We start from the raw sequence: 13439 nt of genomic DNA, 5'->3' as shown, positions 1-13439 counted from the left end.
GCACAGTGGGTTTAAATGACTGCTACTAAGAATTAAGCCAGTAACTGTCAAACAGATGTGTGTAAACTGCAAGTATTATGTTAGAGCTATGTTTTTTACCCACTCTTTCATCATCCTAATCTTGCCAGAAGGGCAATTTGGGTAGAAAATAATTCTTGTTATTAAAGAGTATGCGGAACATGGCCATGACGTCAAAGCTCCCGTAACCTTCGGAATCCCTGCCACAGTCCCAGGACAATGCAGAAGCCAAGGAGAACCACAAGGCACACATGCTGACACCTGCCAACATTGCAGCCCTGAACCTGACGAGTGGGAGCAGTCACACACACATACACATGTCTCAATCACCGAAAGGTACCACCTAGGGACAACTACATGATATTGCGAACAAACAAGTGCCTTGGGGACCGCTGACTGTGTCCCATCTGCGTCTAACCACATTATTACCACTCAGAACTGACAAATCCCAATGATGAAACACCAATTAACAGTAGTGTGTCATACACCCACACATCTGGTAGCCCAGGACAAAGATGTGGTATGAACACAGTACAACTCAGCAAGCATCAACAACAGGAACATATAAAGAGAACACTGCCTGTGTATAAAAAGGGATGTGGACACACAAACACATGCTCACACAACACACACCATGACCCCAGGCAATGTCACGGAAAAACACACTTACTTGAGGGGACTCAGCTCCTGTGGAAGCTCAGCTGTGCCAAACATAGTCCCAGCAGGTCTCAGTTATGTCAGCAGAACACTTGGTCAGTCAGTCATCAGTTACCACCCAATGAAGGCTCTGGTCACAACAGCCTGGGTACTGGAGTGTCCCTTAAGTAATCTGCACATACTCAATACATATGTCCAGCAAGTTGCACAGAGGACCCAGTTGCTCCTACACCAACGATGCCCGCACCTGCAGGTCCAGTGGAGATGCGCCCACTTTCAGGGAAATAGAAAATTGGACAACGGGAAGCACATCAAGTGTGCATGTGTGCAAGCCACAGATGTGACCATGCAAATTAAATGTTTATAGAGATGTTCACAAATTGTTAATCATGACACACCCAGTTAGCTGCAAAGGATGACATGGATACCGACCAGAATAGGATACATATCTCATGGACCACATGGAGTACATCACATCAACACCTCAGTATTCAACATTGAAAAATCAGCATTATAACTGCAAGGTCATGGAAAACATCTTCAACATAATGTACAGCTAAATCAAATTCACAAGGATAAATAGAAATGCTTGATTCAGCAAATTTGAAATGCAAATGCAAAGTCCTTTCAAAACAAAGGCCAATGGCCAGTCCATATCCAAATGTCAAAAATGTGATGTGAGTGACAACTGTCATACGTTGCTTGCCTGCACTGGTAAGAACAGGGGGCATCCACTCGGAGGGGCATACATGGGGGCAGGCCAGGCACCGCAGGGACAGGATCAGGGCTCAGCAGAAGGAGGCAGTGAAGGGGTGGTGGATGCTGGAGAGTTACTGGCAACTGCAGTGGAGGTGTCTGACATAGTGGGTGCAGTCACAACTGTGGGGCAGAAATCAGATGGGGTGGGTGCCGGCACAACTGCAGTGGGCAGGTCAGATGGAGTGGACTGGGTCCCCACTGCAGTGCCCAAGTCAGATGGGGTGGTCGTGGACTCCACTGCTGTGCCAAACTCCATGGGAGTGGAATGGGATTCAGGTGAGGTCGGCAGGACAGAGGGGGGCCACGGTCCCCACACCAGTGGCACAAACAGTCTGACCGGGGGATGGGGGTGGAAGAACAAGTGGTAGGGGGGAGGGCCTGAGCATTTTGGGGATGGTGTATCTGTGGGTGGGGGAACCTGGGGCAGGGTGTGTCGGGGAACCTGTGGAGTGGTGGCCTGGGGGATGGAGGACAGAGACTTTGTCGTGGAGCTGCGGGGTGGGGTCTTGCTCTTCCGGCTCTGGGGGGACTTGCAGGTGGGGGCCTCAGTCTGACTGTGCCTAGGGGAGGGTGTCCGGGTGTGAGGGGCACTTCCTTCTGTGTGTGGGGGCTTCCTCTTCCCCTTGTAAGCTGGATCTGCTGGATCGGTGGGGAAGAGGCCAAGGTCACAGAGGAAGAGCTTCTTGGGAGATGCGGCTTCAGGTGAGAGAAGGGGAGGGGTCTTGGAGGGAGATGTATCGGAGGATTGTGGATTGGTTGTGGATGCCTGTGTGTGTGTTTGCAAACCATGCCCTGTGAGTGTGGTATCAGTCCCCTGAGGTTGCTTGTGTGCACGTCTAGACCTTGGTTTGGGTGTTTGCGTGCTGCCCGTGTCTGTGGGTTTGGGTGAATGTGCTGGTGTGTGTGTGCCTGGGACAGGTAGGGTGCTAGGAATTGTGGATGGGGCAGGGTTAGGAGGGGTGAGGGACTGTTGGTGGAGGGACACTGCTGTTGTCAGGGAGGAGGCCATGGACTGATTGGTCCTCTGTAGGGCAGATATGCCCGATGAAATGCCCTCCATGAACGACACCAGTTGTGTCACCAGACTGGTGTGTGCATGGAGGACACTCAGCATTGATGTCTGCCCTACATGGATCTGTTGAAGCAAGTCCACAGGCAGCAGGTGACACAGGGGCAGGGGGTGCGGTGCCTGGCACAAAGGAGACATGCTCCCGAACACGGGAGCCTCCACGGACCTCTGGGATGGGAGCCGATGGGAGGGTGGTGATGGTGGTGGTGGTGGCGGGGACAGCCTCACTACCTGGGGTTTGGTGGCTGCTGACACCCACCTCCACAAGGGAGTCATCCTCTGAGCTGCTGTGGCCCTCAGCTGGGGTGGATGGTGCTGAGGACTCCTTGGGGTGGCTCCACTCGCCCTCCATGCCACTGGGTCCCTCCAACTCCTCGCTTTCTGTCCCAGTCTGGCTCTGTGGCTCCTCCTGGTCCGTGGCGCTGTCCCCTCTTGTGGCCGTTGATGTATCTGGATAGAATTAGGAAAAACAGAACAACATCAGTCACCTGCACTGACCGCACACACCGCAGTGAGTACAGCACATCACAGGGCAAGCCCTGGCATCATCAGATGAACACTGCTCAAAGTGCTCACACTGTTTTGAATAAGCCAATTGTCAGTCTCACAATCAACCATGGCACTCATATCCCTCCTGGACTTGCACCCATATGTCTGTTGCATGTTGGATGGTAATACCCCAATGTGCAGACATGCACCACCTATATATTTGTTGGACATGCAAGTGAACATGTAGGAGTATGTCACTATACACACATCACATCTCTTGCCACTGACTCAGTACAGGTGTCAGGAAGAAGGGATGGCCACAGTCTCATTTCACATGCTTGTGATGCATACCAGCAACACATACTATGATGTTCTCATGTCCTGATAGTCAATGCCACAATGGGGTGCATGGAGCACATTTGACCCCAATGCAGGATCACTCATAGCAAGTTACATGCCATGGCACAGACATTCCGGGAAAGCCAGTCATCACTGTCTCCTGTCACAGGGGCAGGTCATCCAGACAACAACAGTATGTTCTGTGTCACAATCATAGGTCATGTGTAAAGCAAACTCTGCAGCTGACAAGTGCACTTGTCCATCCCCTGCAAATAACATATCCCAGACCCAGATGACCCCACATCATACAAAACAGACATATGAGTGTCTGTGAACACAACTCCCTGAACATGAGCACCTCACAGTCTGCTGTGCTTGTAACACAGCTGCCTGAACTTCGCAGTTGCATACACCATTGTGCACTGTCAAGTGATCACACACCTCTATGTCACACAGGTCTCATCTCCAATAGTAACATCTCAGATGTCCTGCTGACCCTCAAACTCATGAACACCCCAGTTGTCCTGAAAAGGAAGCCACATCACAATGACACAGAGGCAGACACCTGAAGGCACATGTCACTAAGCACAACCTGTAAGTTGATACACAGGAGTGGGAGTACAGAGTGTTTCTAAATGCCCTGGAGTAGGCATGACTGCCCAGGTCTACGTGAAACAGTGTATAGCCCTGGACAGTAGTCAGGTGGCCAAGCAAGTGTGACACACTTGATATACATACTCCTGAGGCCCAACATTTGGAGTCCCCTGCTGCATGGGTGTGTTTGAAATACCCCAGGCACACGTGGTGAGTCAGACCAGCAATTGAAACACATATCAAGGGCACACACAGATCACATGTCAGATCTCAGGCATTGTGTAAACAATTGACCCACCCATGAAACACACAACAGAGTCACGGTAACAGATGCTATCCAGAACCTGAAGCACAGCTAACTGCAGGGACACAGTGCCCTAGTGACACAAGCCACAGACTGTAGGGTTCACACCTGTGGATCAGATGAGGAGAATGCATCACACAATTGAGGGACATGAGTCCTGGACTACAAGACCTATATAATGTGGAAGTGTGACCAGGCCAAAAGACTGCAAATAGCATGTCAGATATAGTACACAAATTAGGCATGGACTTACCCCCTCCTTGCTGCTGTCTGGCCTTCAACTGCCCATCCAGGTCCGGGAAGACCACCGCCAGAATCCTGAGCATGTGGGGGGTCTGGGTCTGGAGTCCGCCCCTCCTGCGAGGAGGCGACCGCTTCAGCTGGACCCTTGCGATCCTCCGGATCCAGCCCCGAAGGTCCTGCCACCTCTTCTGGCAGTTGCAGATCTGGCGCTTGTAGACCCCCACTGATCTAACTGCCTGGGCGATGGTCAGCCAGATCTCCTGCTTCTGGTGAGCATCAACCTGTGAGGATGACAAAGTTAAAAGTCCTTTACCACACATGCCACTTATTAGTGCTGCACACAGTTGGATATACATGTAGTCATCACAAAGGAAAATGAAGTACACAGGTAGTGCACCCATGGAAATGGAAAAATGCCCTGCATGTCTGACATGTTAACATTGCCTGGGAAGTTAAAGCTTGCACAAATGCACTTTTGCTGCAGAACACCTGTTCATCACATGCACCTCCACACTTTGGGGGTTGAAAGTACTCAGTGAGTACGCTTGCACTGATGTACACACTGCTAGTACTGCTAGTCAGACAACATGCACAATTAGGAAGGCAGTGGACTGCACACTCACCTGCTCCCCTGGTTTCCCATACAGCTTGCAGTACTGTGGAAGGAGCCCATCCAGCAGGGCCTGGTTCTCCCACTCAGTGAAGGCTGGGGCCCTCTCCAGAGAACGTGCCATAGCAGTAGCCAGAGGATGCAGAGACAGCAGCAGTGGTAGCAGAGATGTTGTCCAGTAGCATGTAGTGCAGGCAAGTGAGCTCCCTGGGGGCCAGCCAGCCTTATATCTGTGCTACAGAGGCAGAATCTGTGCCATGTGTCCCAAGTGATAGGTCCAACATGGCTGCCATCTATGAATCTGGCCAATCCATGGAATTGTACGACTCGTACAGGTCTTCCGCATCGTTCAAATCTTCACCTTCATGACACCCTAGAAATTGAAACATTGTTGTAGGCATCCAACTGAATTTCCAGCGCACGACTCATACAGGTTTTGAATCCACATCCCTCTCCATGACAGTCCAGCGCCAATGGGTGCGCACGGCTCGGTCAACTAACTGTCCAACGCGTAGCTTGAAAATCCACACGCACCTGTCTCCATATGATTCAATGGCCAAGGCGTGCGCAGGGCTCGGTCCATGCCTGCACGACGCGTATGCATGAGAGTCACCTGCATCGGTTCTCATTGCAGTCAAGGGCTAAGCGTGAGCACGGCTCGGTCCTGAACTGTGCAATGCGTATACATGATAGTCACCCGCATCGGTTCATATTGCAGTCAATGGCCAAGGCGTGCGCACGGCTCGGTCCATACCTGCACGACGCGTATGCATGATAGTCACCCATATCGGTTCTCATTGCAGTCAATGGCTAAGCGTGCGCACGACTCGGTTCAGAACTGTGCAATGCATATGCATGATAGTCACCCGCATCGGTTCTCATTGCAGTCAATGGCTGAGCGTGCGCACGGCTCGGTCCAGAACTGTGCAATGCGTATGCATGATAGTCACCCTCATCAGTTCTCATTGCAGTCAATGGCTAAGCGTGTGCACGGCTCGGTCCTGAACTGTGCAATGCATCTCTGTAGAAGTCACCCGCGTCGGTTGACATTGGTGTGACTTTTTGACGGCTTCCACACACAATTGCTTGCCAGGGACTCAGGTGCACACCTACCACACTACAGCATTTGCCACACTGTGTCCCATGGCATGTAAGGCTGCATTACCTTACTTTGGTGGAGCCACTCCCAGGCTGTGCACGTGTTCATGGGGACAGAATCCTTTGTGTATTGTGCACATTACCACTGTGATGTGCAACTGTACAGTTATGGGCATGAGTCATGGACACAGTTGCAGGTTGGATATGTTTAGGACATGTCACATACACCCTGAGTCCTGGGTGGGATGGTATGTACATCCCAGTGAGACCCATAGCCACAATTCTAATGTACACCCACAGTCTGTGTGCATGTTGTGTCTCAGATGTGTCTGATCAAATGTGCCCAATGGGGGACAGTCTCCACATCCATGTGGGTTGTGCATCAACATTGATGTTGTGTGTGTGTCCACGAGACATCCATGTAGGGCCTGCAGAGACAACAGGGGCCACTACCTGTGGGACTCATGGTTGTATTGTGGAGTGTACATGATACGCCATGTCATGCCAGTGTCCATGTGGCAATACAGGGACGCTTGGTATCTGCCTGTCAAAGAGCTGTGATGCCTGGGAGACATCAGGCCTCACTTGTCACTGTGGTGTGTGTTTGGAACGTGACAGCAGTACATAGGTACTGTGACACAGTCCAATGATTGGCCATTGCACTACATGGAATTTATGTAGACATGTGGACTTGAGATGTGAGGTGATGGGCATGTTGGTGACATATGTGTCCATACCCAACAGCACACACCTCAGTACATTGTGTATTGTCATGATGTGTGATATTGTGCTTGGTAATAGCCACATGGTTGGATGAATCAACAATCTTCCTTTGTTCATCTCTGTACTGCAGGGCATGTCCATAGACCGTTCCCAGACCTTGAAACCATGCAGGAACGCGACTGCATCCGATGGTACCGCTTCACCAGGCCCCTGATTGAGGAGTTGGCGGAGCAGTTGGCGCCACATTTGCTACCTGGCTGGACATACCCTACAGCACTGACCTCAGAGGGGAAGGTGATGGCAGCCCTGCACTTCTTTGCTACTGGTACCTTCCAGTACACTGTGGCTACTGCTGGTGGTATGTCGCAAACTATGTTCAGTCATGTGCTACACGTTGTCTTGGAGGGGATGTTGCATTGCCTTGACCTGTACATCAAGTTTCCTAGCCCAGGTCAACTCACTGACATAAAGGATTCTTTTTATACACTGGGGAGGATGCCAAACGTCATTGGATCTATTGATGGTACACATGTGGCCCTGGTACCACGACGGTCACATGAGCAGACATACCGGAACAGGAAACATTTCCACTCCATCAATGCTCTGGTGATATGTCTTGCGGACATGTGTATCACACATATGTATGCACGTTTCCCCGGTTCTGCGCACGATGCCTACATCATGAGGAGTAGTCACATTGCAACGCTGATGTCACAGATTCCAAACCAGCATGCCTGGTTTGTCGGTGTGTACTGACTGTTTACCATTGTGTGTGTTTGGCAATGTTGTATTCCTCCCTTTTTCAAAACTCAGCTAATTGTTCAATTGTTTGTATCTAGGTGACTCCGGATACCCCAACATGCCGTGGTTGCTGACACCCCTCAGGAACCCTGTGACACCAGCCGAGATGCGCTACAATGAGGCACATGGTCGGACCAGGAGGGTGATTGAGCGGACATTTGGTCTCCTGAAAAGCCGCTTCCGTTGCCTGGACAAGACCGGAGGGTCCCTCCCATATGACCCTGCAAAGGTGTGCAAAATTATCCTTGTATGCTGAATGCTACACAACATGGCAGTGCGGAAGAAGTTGCCTCTCATCCAGGATGACGATGACCTACATCCGCCACCTGTGGAGGATCCAGGCCTGGGCCACGATGCCAGTGATGATGATGATGAGGGTGACGTCCGCACACAGCTCATCAACAACTTCTTCACCTGAATGTGAGTTTACAGGGTTGTTATGTCAATGTATTGAATTAGCCTGAAATGTGTTGGGGCTGCTCTGTTGCTGTTTGAGTGTGTCTGTGGGCTACTTGACTGGATGCATGCAGTGATGTGTCTTTTCAGGTAGTCTGTACTCCACAATAGTGTCGACATGCTAACTTGTTTCTGTGTAGGATTCTTGTGACATGTTTTGTGCATGTGTATTGCATTTCTCTCCTGTTCTGCTGTGCTTTTGACTGTGTCTTATGTCTGTCCTTCCTAGGGTACTTTGCCTGTTGTTTGGTCAACACTGACCCCCAACACCCAGAATCCAACCCCAGGGTGGAAGTTGTCGATTCCCATCCAGTGATGTACCACACACCCCTGGACTTCAATTCTTCGACACTTTGTGACCGTGTGTCCACTGTCACGTAGAATTACTGTGCAACTGTTGTGGAATAAACATGTTGCTGATGTGTAATGAACCTGTGCTACGCTTTGTTATGTGCGTTGTCTGTCTTCCCACATCTGACTGACATTTGCTTACCTCACCTGTGGGCTTGTTACCACTGACTGTGGATAGGTGTGGTGTCTGTGCATTCCACTGTATTTCAGGTCAACATCATTGTATGGGATGAGTTACATAACCATGGTGCATATGTGTTGTGGTGCCATAGTGGTGTGTCTCCCTCGCATGTGTCACATCACCATGACTCACATAACGGTGATCACATTGCTGTAGTATTTGGCATGCACTGTGTTCTTTAGCAGATCAACATCTCCATGACACATAACAAGTTGGAATCACAACAGAGGCAGGTATAGTGTACTGGTGAGTTTATTTACAAACATGTGTGAGGATAGTGCACAGGATGGTGGGTTTTGAATCCAAAGTTCACAGAAGAGTTGGTAGTGTTGGTATCTGAAATGTCCAGAGTAAAGTCCACAGTCATCTGCTACATTAGACCAACATGAACCCTCCATGTCATGTAGGCAAGTTGGGTTAAATACGACAAGGTGAACGGTTTGCACACAAAGAACATTTTCCAGAACAGGTTTTGTGGCCCTGGGGGATGTGCATGGCCATTTGCGTCTCACTTGTCCTTCTTCGGATGACCCCTCTTCTTCTTTGGAGGGGGATCCTCAGGTGCAGGCGTCTGCGGTGCAGAGGACTCTCCACCAGAGTCATCCTCCCTCCCTGTGGCACTGGCAGATCTTGCGGCAACAGATGTTGTGGCCACACAGGGAGGTGTGGACTTGTTGGTGCTTATCTGGCGGATGCATGTAAGTATGTCCCTAGGCACGACAGTAAGTGCATCCCACTTGGACTCCATGCGAGCATGATGGGCAGTCTGCTCCTGTTGAATGTCCTTGAGGATCCCCACTACCTGGCCGAATCCGCCGGTGCTATCCTGGTACGCATTTGGGGGTCATCATGCAGTCCAGACCCACCTGCAAACCGCAAACTCTGCCTACCACCCCTCCCACCACCCCTAGCCACACGGGCATTACCTGCGGCGGCACGCACAGGTGACACTGGGCCCCCTTGGGTGTTGTTCCTGGTGGTTTTGTCCGTAGCTTCCTGGGGGGCCTGTGTCCCTGTGCTGTCGATATTCTGTGTCCTTGGTCTGTCCGTGTTGGCGAGGGTGCCCTGTCTGTTGCCAGATGTTGGAGGCATGGGTACAGGGGGTGCAGAGTTTGTACTGCTGGTGCTGCATGATGACTCACACCGGAGGTGCCAGGTTGTTCTTCGTCATCCAAAGAGGACAGAGGCTGATCCACACCAGAGAGGTGAGGGTCCACCGGAGTCTGGGATAGGGACTCCTCATCATTTGCTGCTGTGTCCCCAGCACCACCTGTGTTTGGAAGAAACACACAATGTAAGTTATGTTTCTACAGGCATCAATGGTTCACATACATGGTTGACATTTGCTACTGTACGTCAGGATGCGTGCCTGTACACTGCTTTGTCCAAAGTTGTCACGGACAGAGATTGATATTGTTGTAGCACATTGTCCAGCCAACATGAAGCATTTCAATGTGCATGTCGAAGTGTGTGCATGACCAGCTCATGTATAGATTTAACTGTACATGACCATTACTACTCAAGGGCCATCACGTTGCTGACACAGGTGTGTCATCCCTGTACACATTTGACCTTTAACAAGGACATACGTGCAATTCCACTGAGGATATGTTGTAAGATTGGGGCATGTGTGGTAGTAGATTTTGCTAGTCTTTGTGTGTCACATTGGTGTATTGGTACGACATGGTCACAGTCCGGTATGCCTGTGATCTCTTGGGAGAAAGTGTTTTTTCCTGTGTTCCTGTTTAACAACGATATTTTTGACACCAATATTTTTTTTCCGATATTTTTGTACTTACCATTATGTAGATAGGACTTCGATATTTTTTCGACTATATTTTTGTACCTCGATATTCTGACTGTCGGTATTCTGTCAGTGATTCCAAAAATCCGGGTGGATTTGTTGGCAGAACCCATTTCCCTACACTGAACATGATAGAGAACCAGTAAAGTGGTATATTGTTGATAAGCACCACTAGAGGTATATTGAATAGCAATTGAGAGAGCAATTGACTGCTGGGTTTTGTGGGGTCCAATTCTTTAGATTCACTGTTTGGGAATAATGGACTGATGTACATTTTGCTTGACAGCTAGTACTCTGTCAGGGTAACAGCATAAATTACTCTGTCGCCCTGATGGAGTACCCACCTGCCAGATTTAGAAATGTCTGCCAGCCTGGCGGACATTTCTACTATTCACAGGAACCGCAACAAGGCAGTGCTTGTGAATGTATTGCAACTTTGCCGTATGGCTCTGTCAAACATAGCAGAGCCATATTGGAAAGTTTAAATACTTTTTTCCCCCCAAAATAAACTCCAAAAGTGGGTTTTTGTTTTTGAAAATGAAAAAGCAATGCCCCCTCACCATGGGAGTTAACTCCTATGGCCAAGGGGACATTTTTTGTTTTTACTGTCCCTTACTGACTAGGTTTGTCTGGCAGTGGCAGTCAGGAAAAATGAGAATATGTTGGTCCATCTAAATTGGGCAGGAAGACATAAAGCTAATTCCCTGACCGCTTCTACTCTGTCGGGCTGTCTTAGAAGTTGGGCCACCACAGAGGTGGAGTAATTTCTGCCGCTGCAAAACCTTGGTCTGAGTGCAAAATGTATGGAAACTCAATGGGTTGACCAGTAGTTATAAAGGCTGTAAGCATACACCATTTCCATTGTGACAGAGTATGCTTGCCACCAACTCATAAATCAGGCCCTAAGCCAGCTTACAAAGCCCTGTAAGCTGACTTACACATATGTTGAAATGTCATGAATGGGCTGCATGAGCACCAAATACTGATGACTCTTTGGGAATTGAGTTGAGCCTGAGGATTCTCCTCTGTATGATCAATCACTAATATGAGAATGCACAGAGGTAGCAAATTATGTGTGCTTTCACACTGTGTACATAATTTAGTCTTTATATGTTTCTCTGCTGCCTAGACACACAAGAATAATTATCAGTTTCTAACAGTGGAATTGGTTTGAAGTAATGATGAAGTAAGAATAATATGAATTGACTGATAAAATACTATCAATTTATATGAATAGAAAATGAAAAAGGGGCGTATTGAAATCCTATGCCTTTACCCATTGTGATGCATCGCTGGTAAAATGTTTGCACCTAGAATACACTGTAAAAGAGCCATCCTGATCATTTAGAAAGCCTGTTAGACTTATAAGGTCCCAGCGCAATAGATACATTCAGTTCATGAAAAAAAGAACACATTGATTTAGCAGTGAATCAATAATGAATCAATGGTCAAAAGAAACATTATTTTTTATCAAGTGATAAAAAGTTAGTTGCTGTGAAGCAGTGCACAGTAGTAACAGTAAGCGAATGTTGCTAGATTTACGTTTGGTTGACAAAAACCTTATTGAGAGGTGTCCCAAACAAGACATGTTATAACCAGACACTGTGACAATGTCAAATGAAAACTCTAAACTAATTTAGATTGTGTCAAGTTTAGGAGCTATTTTTCGGGCATTTTAATTTTACCTTCATAGTTTTTTTCAATAAAAATAAGTATGTGCAACCTGCAGCCCCTATTTCGATTAGCATAGCTACCTTGCTAAGTAACGCTAATGAAAGATGCACAAACAGACAAGGTGTTTCATGATCTTAATAAAACATAAAATAAACACACAATCTAATTCCAGCATTTTACAATTGTGTAAAGAAATATAAAACTCCAAGATCAATAGAAGATATTTTTAATAGAATGGACATACCCTCAGCAAATCAATGAAACAGATTTTTCTAAATAAAAGAGGAACCTTTCTCACAGAGGAGCTGTATTCAGTGAGAAAAGAGGCATGTAGATGAGGTAAACAATTTGGATTGAGAACTTAAAGTAGATGGTAGTTGATGTTTGGTAGGTGGTGCATGGATGTTCTCATTACAAGATAAATAATGAATTGCATCAATTTCACCTCCATGAACACTATGTATGTTTACAAGTATGTACATTTTATCTTTCACTAGGTCTGAGCCTGCTTGCATGGTCATCAAAAGATGACCAGCAGCTGGAATGATGGAAACTCGGGTCAAGCGCCATTGGATTTGGTCGCTGGCAGGGTTTGAGGTTGGCTGAATACTTTGGGGCCTATTATGATGGCGGGCGGACACCGTATCGGGAAACAGGACCACCCGCCATGGTCGCGGAGGACCCGCAAGTGGCATTAGGATGTGCCTGCCAGACTGGCGGGCGCATCCCGCATTTTAAACATTGTGCGGGCGGTGCTGCAAGCAGCACCTGCCGCAATGTGTAAAATGCATGTTGTGCATTTGAATGCACAATGTGACAGGCACTGTTGCGGTGCCTGCCACCTTGTGCATGCACATGCGTACCCCCCATGTGCAACACCCGAACACCCTGGGGGCCCACAACCACCATGGAAAGCCAATTTTCCGCCACAATGATAATATGGATGGCGGTGCCTGCAAGGCACCACCACCATATTCCTGGGCTTTTCCGCCTGGTAGGCAATCGGGCGGATTGCCTACCGACAGAAAACCGGCGGACGGTCTTCCCATCTGCCGGGGTCCCCCCCGCCAACCTAATGTGGCAGGGGGGGAAAAGTAATGCGGGCGGGAGATTTTAGGGGTTGGATCGCCACCGCCATATGGGCGGTGGCGATCCGCCCGCTATAATAATGAACCTCATGGTTTGGGATGTTTGAGGGAGACAACCAATGCACCTTCTGTCTATATCAGTCAGTCAGTCAAACAAAAGTTTATTTGGACTAGTTAGTTC

This window comes from Triturus cristatus, chromosome 1_2, assembly GCF_964204655.1.
Source record: "Triturus cristatus chromosome 1_2, aTriCri1.1, whole genome shotgun sequence".
In the NCBI taxonomy this organism is placed as follows: Eukaryota; Metazoa; Chordata; class Amphibia; order Caudata; family Salamandridae; genus Triturus; species Triturus cristatus.
The sequence above is the reverse complement of the archived record's forward strand: the minus strand, read 5'-3'. Positions refer to the sequence as shown.